Source organism: Cibotium barometz, chromosome 51, assembly GCF_041138505.1.
Source record: "Cibotium barometz isolate CiBa-2024 chromosome 51, ASM4113850v1, whole genome shotgun sequence".
NCBI lineage: Eukaryota > Viridiplantae > Streptophyta > Polypodiopsida > Cyatheales > Cibotiaceae > Cibotium > Cibotium barometz.
Genome location: NC_141096.1, coordinates 23,686,712 through 23,693,649, shown reverse-complemented (window position 1 = coordinate 23,693,649; position 6,938 = coordinate 23,686,712). Strand labels below are relative to the sequence as shown.

At 39.8% G+C, this 6,938-nt stretch overlaps 1 pseudogene across 1 annotated transcript; it reads left to right on the top strand.

The window, feature by feature from the left end:
- The first annotated feature begins 1,497 nt into the window (after positions 1 to 1,497).
- On the top strand, positions 1,498 to 2,320 carry LOC147609444 (nuclear transcription factor Y subunit B-1 pseudogene; annotated as a pseudogene). The gene has a single exon (XR_015264257.1). The product of XR_015264257.1 is annotated as a nuclear transcription factor Y subunit B-1 pseudogene (transcript).
- The last annotated feature ends 4,618 nt before the right edge of the window (positions 2,321 to 6,938 follow it).

Below are 6,938 nucleotides of genomic sequence, written 5' to 3'. Positions count from 1 at the left end.
ACACACATTTAATCATTTGTTCTCTTAAGAGGCTCTTATTTGCATCTATCCATAGCAAGTTCAACAAAAAGAGCAAAAATCTCAAGTATGAAATATAAGTGAGTATAATTCGATTGTGGCATCAAGCTCATAGGGTAACAAGGTATGCAATTAATATTATATGCAATTTTCTTTGTGCATGTACATTCAATCATTAGTATTAACTAAACTAAATCGATTTGACAATATTTGTTCTTGAGATCTAAAATGCGATAAAATGCGAGTGACAAAAATCAATCATATATCCAACCTCGTTGGTGGCCGATAACACCTCCATAATGCAAGAGGGCAAGGAGAGATAGATATGGGTGAGTGAGTGTGTGTGTGTGTGTGTGTGTGTGTGTGCGGGCGCGCGTGCGCGAGAGAGAGAGAGAGAGAGAGAGAGAGAGCTCATGTAGCATTTTGGATAAAAGAAACATCACCGTTTTTTGTTATCTAGAAAATGTTGCTTAGCTACATCAATAATGAGGCTTATAAATGTTGCTAGCAACATCCTCTATGGCTTTTATTATTTTTATTTGTGTCTATTTGTGTCGCTTTAGTGATTTATTGTATTGCTAAAAGTGACGCTAAAAGCAACATGTTGGATATGACACTCTAAGCAACACTTTCCTAGACATGCCACTCGAAGTATTGTTAGGCCCCTTGGTACCTTGTAGTAATGCAAGGGATACATAGTGCATTGGGAGGTGTATTAATTTAAAGGCCTTATATCCTCAAACTGCTAGTAAGCCTATGATTGGGTTAGTGAGTTGATAAGTTCTTTGCATGTTTGGGCATGTGTATGTGTATGATATATTAACCTAGTTGCTTTTGTGTTCTAGATGCTTGTTGATTAACAAGGTTGTAACACTTAAAGCGAAATACGTTAACTTAGTAGTATTAACACAAGATGTTGGGTTGGTATAATGATGACGAAAGAGAAAATCTAAGGGTGCTTCCCCAAAATTGAAACAAGATCACAAAGAAAGCAATTATATATGAATATATTGATTATCACATGCAGTCACAAATAAAAGATTTTTCATTTTCTCCCTCTCCCTCTCTCTCTCTCTCTCTCTCTCTCTATATATATATATATATAACGTCCTTGTACTTTTAATTTTCCAAGCTTTACACATATGATACATGCAAAGGCCTACATGGATTGATAGAGAAAGTAAGAGAGGGAAATGGGCACAGGAGAGCCGTCAGATGAGAAAGATTTGAATGGTCGCGATGTAATATGAAAGGATGGGGGTGGGAACTCGGGAAATTATCCAATAGGGGTAATGTTTTGCTACGTGTCATAACGGGAGCTTGTGAGCACGACATCTCAATCGGGCAAAATGAAGGGCTGGGAAGAGACCACGTCACCATGGTGCGGGGGCTTGATATCTTGTAAAATGGAGGGCTTACAAGAGGACAGGGTGGCAGATCGAGTTATCCAGTTGAGATGGAGGGCGGGGAGGTGTCCACGTGGCGGAATCGTATACGTTTACGAAGAGTACCCGTCAACTTCCAGAGTTGAGTTGGAGAGTGGAGCTATGTCCATGGCGGATCATCAGTATGGTAGCCCGGAGAGCAGCCCACACTCCGACGACTCGGGCGGCCGGCCTGGCGGCTCCTCCGTGCGAGAGCAGGACCGCTTCCTGCCCATCGCCAACGTCAGCCGCATCATGAAGAAGGCCCTGCCGGCCAACGCCAAAATCTCCAAGGACGCCAAGGAGACCGTCCAAGAGTGCGTGTCGGAGTTCATAAGCTTCGTCACCGGGGAAGCCTCCGACAAGTGCCAGCGTGAGAAGCGCAAGACCATCAACGGCGACGACCTCCTCTGGGCCATGTCGACGTTGGGTTTCGAAGAGTACGTCGAGCCTCTGAAGGTGTACTTGCATAAGTTCAGAGAGGTAGAAGGGGAGAGGGTGAGCATGGCGCGGCAAGGCGATCAGGCGGCGCAGCTGCCTGAGTTTGTCAAAGAAGGATTACCGACGTTATCGTCTTCTTCATCTTCGAACTCCTCGATTCATCAGAGCAATGGCGGCGGCAATAATGTGGTGGCTTCCGGCGTCCCGATTCAAGGCATGCAGCTCTACCACCCGGCCGGCCAAATGATGCTGCAGTATCACATGCCCGGCCACCACCACTCTTTAGCTCCGGCCTCCACTACCAGCGCCGATCATGAAGCACACCTTCGACGAGCTTCTTAAACACTTTGTATCATTAAGGGGAGAAGACTTACATTGCCCACTTTCTTTTGTATCATTAAGAGTACAAATTAAGAGTAGAAGCCTTACATTGCCCACTTTCTTTTGTATCATGGGGACAAGGCTTACATCACAAGGTCTTGATTTTCTACTGCTAGCACCTCCTCCTAACCATATGTTGCCCCTCATGTACATACACCTCTCTCACATGAGCTCTTGCTCCCCCTTCAAGCCTTGCTCTACATGCCACCTTTCCTCTCATCCCTTCTCTTCCCCCATCATTCACCCAAATTGGGTGAGTCTCTGCCTTTCATTCTCGCCTCCGACTTGATTCTAAAGTTTATTCTGGCTAATCTTAAGCTTTTCCTTTTTCAAAATGTTTATTCCTAGACGTGGTCTACACTCTAGTCATGGAATGTGAAACAAGTTACTGAATGAATTGAAGCGTTATAATGTATATTAATGGGAGAAGTTGTGCCCACACCTTGCATAATGAGAATGGACATGCTTGCTACATTCAAGCTAGGCATAGTGCTCAACGATCTTTCAGTAGGAGAAATGCCAAGTAAGGGATGTTTCACATTAAGAGAATTGCAAGAAATTCTAAAATGAAATTTCCCATTTATGTGGTTGACGAAAGCTATGCCAATTCTCACTTCTCACACAACACATGTTGAATCAACAAAAAAGAAATCTTAGGAATTTTACAATGCACCACTAGCACAAAAATCTTGTGTTGCATCCTTCAGTGACATCTCAAGCTTTGTAGCTATGATGATTGAGGGTCCATTAATTACTAAGTAATGTTATCAACAAAAAGCTACTCCTAGTTCTAACTTCTCACAATACACATTATAGATCAATAAAAAGAAACCTTATGAATTTGGCAACGCACCGCTCCCACAAAAAACTTTTGTAGCATCCTTTTTCTACAAGTCAATGACATCTTAAGTTTTCTAGCTATTATTGAGGGCCCATTGATTACCATATAATGCCATGAAGGTTTCCCCAATAAACTAAATAAAGTAAATTTTCCCAAGTAATAGTTACTTTAAAAAGTATCATATCACATAGAACAACTTATTAACCACCTTGTTTGACATTCTATTATCTTGTAGTTTCACTAAAAAAATATTATATTTAAAGGTTACCTTAAAAGTCAGTAGAGCTATAAAACATGTGCCATGAAGCTAACACCTTACCTTAATTAAGTAGGCCATGTTAACATTTAAGAGGAGAAAAGTAAATGGAGCCACATGTGAAGTGGTGTCAAATACATGTTCATTTCTTTTTGTAGTTTTAACATTTATTCTCACTTTGATGGTGAGTAACAACTTGATGAGAATAGATGACTTGTTGCATTTATCAATAAAGGAAAAACCATTAATAACAATAACATTAATCAAAGTGGAAGAATTCTATGTGCTCCAAAATGTAGTATGGCATGGAATTCATTAGGGATTCATGCTTCCATCAATAACAATAACATTGATCAAAGTGGAAGAATTCGATGTGCTAAAAAATGTGGTATGACATGGAATTCATTAGGGATTCATGCTTTCATCATTAGCCTTCTCACTTTTATTAGGGTGAATGATGTTAATGATGAGTTAAAATTAAGTTACATATATATTACGATAAGAGATTTTTATAAATATAAACTCAGGGGCCCTCTTTATAAACCACATATAGCATGCATTTAAACCTAAAATTTTAAAAAAGTTCACTTTCTTTACGTAATTGTTTACCCCCTTCCATATGTATACATATTTACATATTGGATCTAAAAAAATCCCTATGTATATCTAAAGCAATTAACTACATAAAATAGGTATAAGATACAAATGGCAAGTCCCCACTATTAAAAAAACCCCTTTGTGCACTTAGGTGCTATGTTACATGTTTATGAGTGTCAACCTTTCCCCTCACATTGAAGAGTAATGTTATATCTTGCACTATATGGAAAAAATAATGATCTAAGTCACGATTCACAAGCATCCAACATGAACCCCCTCTCTTTAAGGTGGCATGCTTAACACTTGTACATCATCAAAATCAACTTATCCCTTGGTTTAGGACTCCAAATCGCTCTTTCAAATTAGGGTATTTTCTAGTTATATAGTTTTTGAATTTGGGAAGTGTTAATCATATCAAATGTATATCTCCACTTAAATAAGGGACTAGACACTAGCTTTGGGTAAGCTCATTGCAAAGACCTTCCCATCCCCATAAGGAAACCATGTCAAATCCACTCATAGTAGATAGATTTAATAGTGAAGGTTTCCATACATGGCAAGTAAAACTTAAGTTTTTTCTCATAAAAGATGGGCTTTGGGGAATGGTAAGAAGAAGAGATAAATGTCCAGGATTAGAAGGGGAGGATAAAATATTTTGGCTAAGGAAGAGATGAGAGAACTCTAGCCATCATTGCATTAGGGCTAGGTAATAGTTTACATCAGAACATAACTCTAAAGGAGCATAAGATGAACTAGAGAAGCTATTTGGTGCCAAACAAAATAACTCTAAAGGAGCATGGGATGAACTAGAGAAGCTATTTGATGCCATACAAAAGAATTCCAAAATAAGTTTAAAAATTCAATTTTTTGGATTAGACATCAAAGAGGATGAGTCACTCTCTCCAAGAATATCTAACTAAAATGAAAAGTGTTATGCAACACCTTGCATATGTTGGGTCTCTGGTGGAAGAGGAGGATGCCATAGAAATCCTTCTCTAGAGCATGACCTTGGAAGCATTCACCGCGTTGGTGGCTATCTTGAAGAACCTACTCGACCCAACCTTCATTGGCATTGAAAGAGACTTGATCCAAGATGAAAAGAGACTCAAAGTCAAAGTAGGTGGATCTTCATCACACTACGAGGAGAAGGCATTCTTCACTAAAGGACTAATAGCCAGAGTGAAGTGTAACTTTTGTGGCAAGCCAAGCCACAATATAGAGAAAGATCGTTGAGAAGACTCCAAATAACCCTTAAGTAGACATCATGGAAGACGAGGTGTTTTTTTTCCCAATAGGCCCTTTGATAGTAGTTGGCATGTCTTGTCTTGTATCACTAATCTCCCGCCTCCATAGGAGGGCAAAGGAAGTGTTATAGTAAAGAAGAAGCATAAGTGGATTCATTCACTCATGTAAAAGAAATTGCAGCTCGTAAGTAAGGGGACAATTCTCACCTCTTCTTTCATCGAGGGGCCTCCATCGTTGCATAAGAGCCAGGAACACCCTCTAGATGTGGCAAATCAAATGGAGGTCTTATTATTCCTAAGAGGCCCTTTGCTAGTATAGCTAGCCTGCCTTGTCTCTTGGCTTACTAACCTCCCATCTCCTAAGGGCAAAGAAGTGCTATTTCAAAGAATTACAAGAGGGTGTTCTTCCACTCATGCCAAAGAAATTGCGGCTCGTAAAGCAAGCAGCGAGAACTTCGACTTCCCCTTTTAGCAGTCCAAGGACCTCCATCCTTGCACAAGAGACAAGAACACCCTCTACCTTAGCAGGTCAAATGGAGGTATTGTTCTTTCCTTTAAGGAAACACATTAAAAAATAATCATTAGGCATGCATGCCATGCAAGATTTTAAGTACGACTTAGTCCTAAAAAATGACACTTGGTATTTAGCAGATTTGCCTTTAAGGAAACACATTAAAAAATAATCATTAGGCATGCATGCCATGCAAGATTTTAAGTACGACTTAGTCCTAAAAAATGACACTTGGTATTTAGCAGATTTGCCTTATTATAAAAAAACCATTGGTACGAAGTGGTTTTTAATAGGCACCTTCTAGGGTTTACTCCTATGCCTATTTACCAATTGTCTATGGCCAAGGCTTATAGGTTGCTCTTACCACCCCCATGGATTGAGGACCATGCAAATCGCCTCTGGCATATGTTGAAATCTCTTGCTTGGTGGAAAGATGCATTGAAAAGAATTTGGAAGAGTGGATTGCCCCTCAAGCAATGACTGTTTCTATGGAGATGTGTGGTTGGGGTATTCTCAATGGGAAATTTTGTAGCAACGGAGGCATATTGCATCTTGTAGGCACAACGCTCCCATCCTAGAGACATAGTGCCTCACCTTCTTTGGTATTGATTGCACTCTTGAGGTTTTCTTAATAACTTGTCTAGACACCTCTAGGCTCGTTTTCTTAGGAGGCATTTTGTGCGAGTGTTTTGGTTTTTTGGTTATCTTTCTGCTCCACTACTAGCTTATACAAACTTCCTATAACTAGACTAGATTCTAGGCACTGTGCACTATCTACCATACTTAGATTCAATTGCTCTTCTCTGGAGATTTATTTTAGCTCTTTGCGTACTTTTGGAGAGCCCTTTTACAATCCCTTTGAGATTCTCATGAACTTGGGGACCTTTCCTTTTTAGCAACTAGAAGAGTTTTCCCACTATTTCTGAACTAAGTAGTAGCTTCCCCACTCTGGGACAACTATGAATGTACATTGTTTCTTTTAAAGAGATAGTGGTTTCACTATTTTAGAAAAAGCATGTGTGTGGCATTGGTTGCATTGACATCATCTCCTCCTGTACTCTCTCTCTCTCTCTCTCTCTCTCTCTCTCTCTCTCTCTCTCTCTCTCTCTCTCTCTCTCTCTCTCTCTCTCTCTCTCTCTCTCTCTCTCGCTCTTCTTCATCTTCTTTATCATTAATTAATTCTTTTTGTGTTTAATTTAAAAACATAATTCACATATAACAAAGA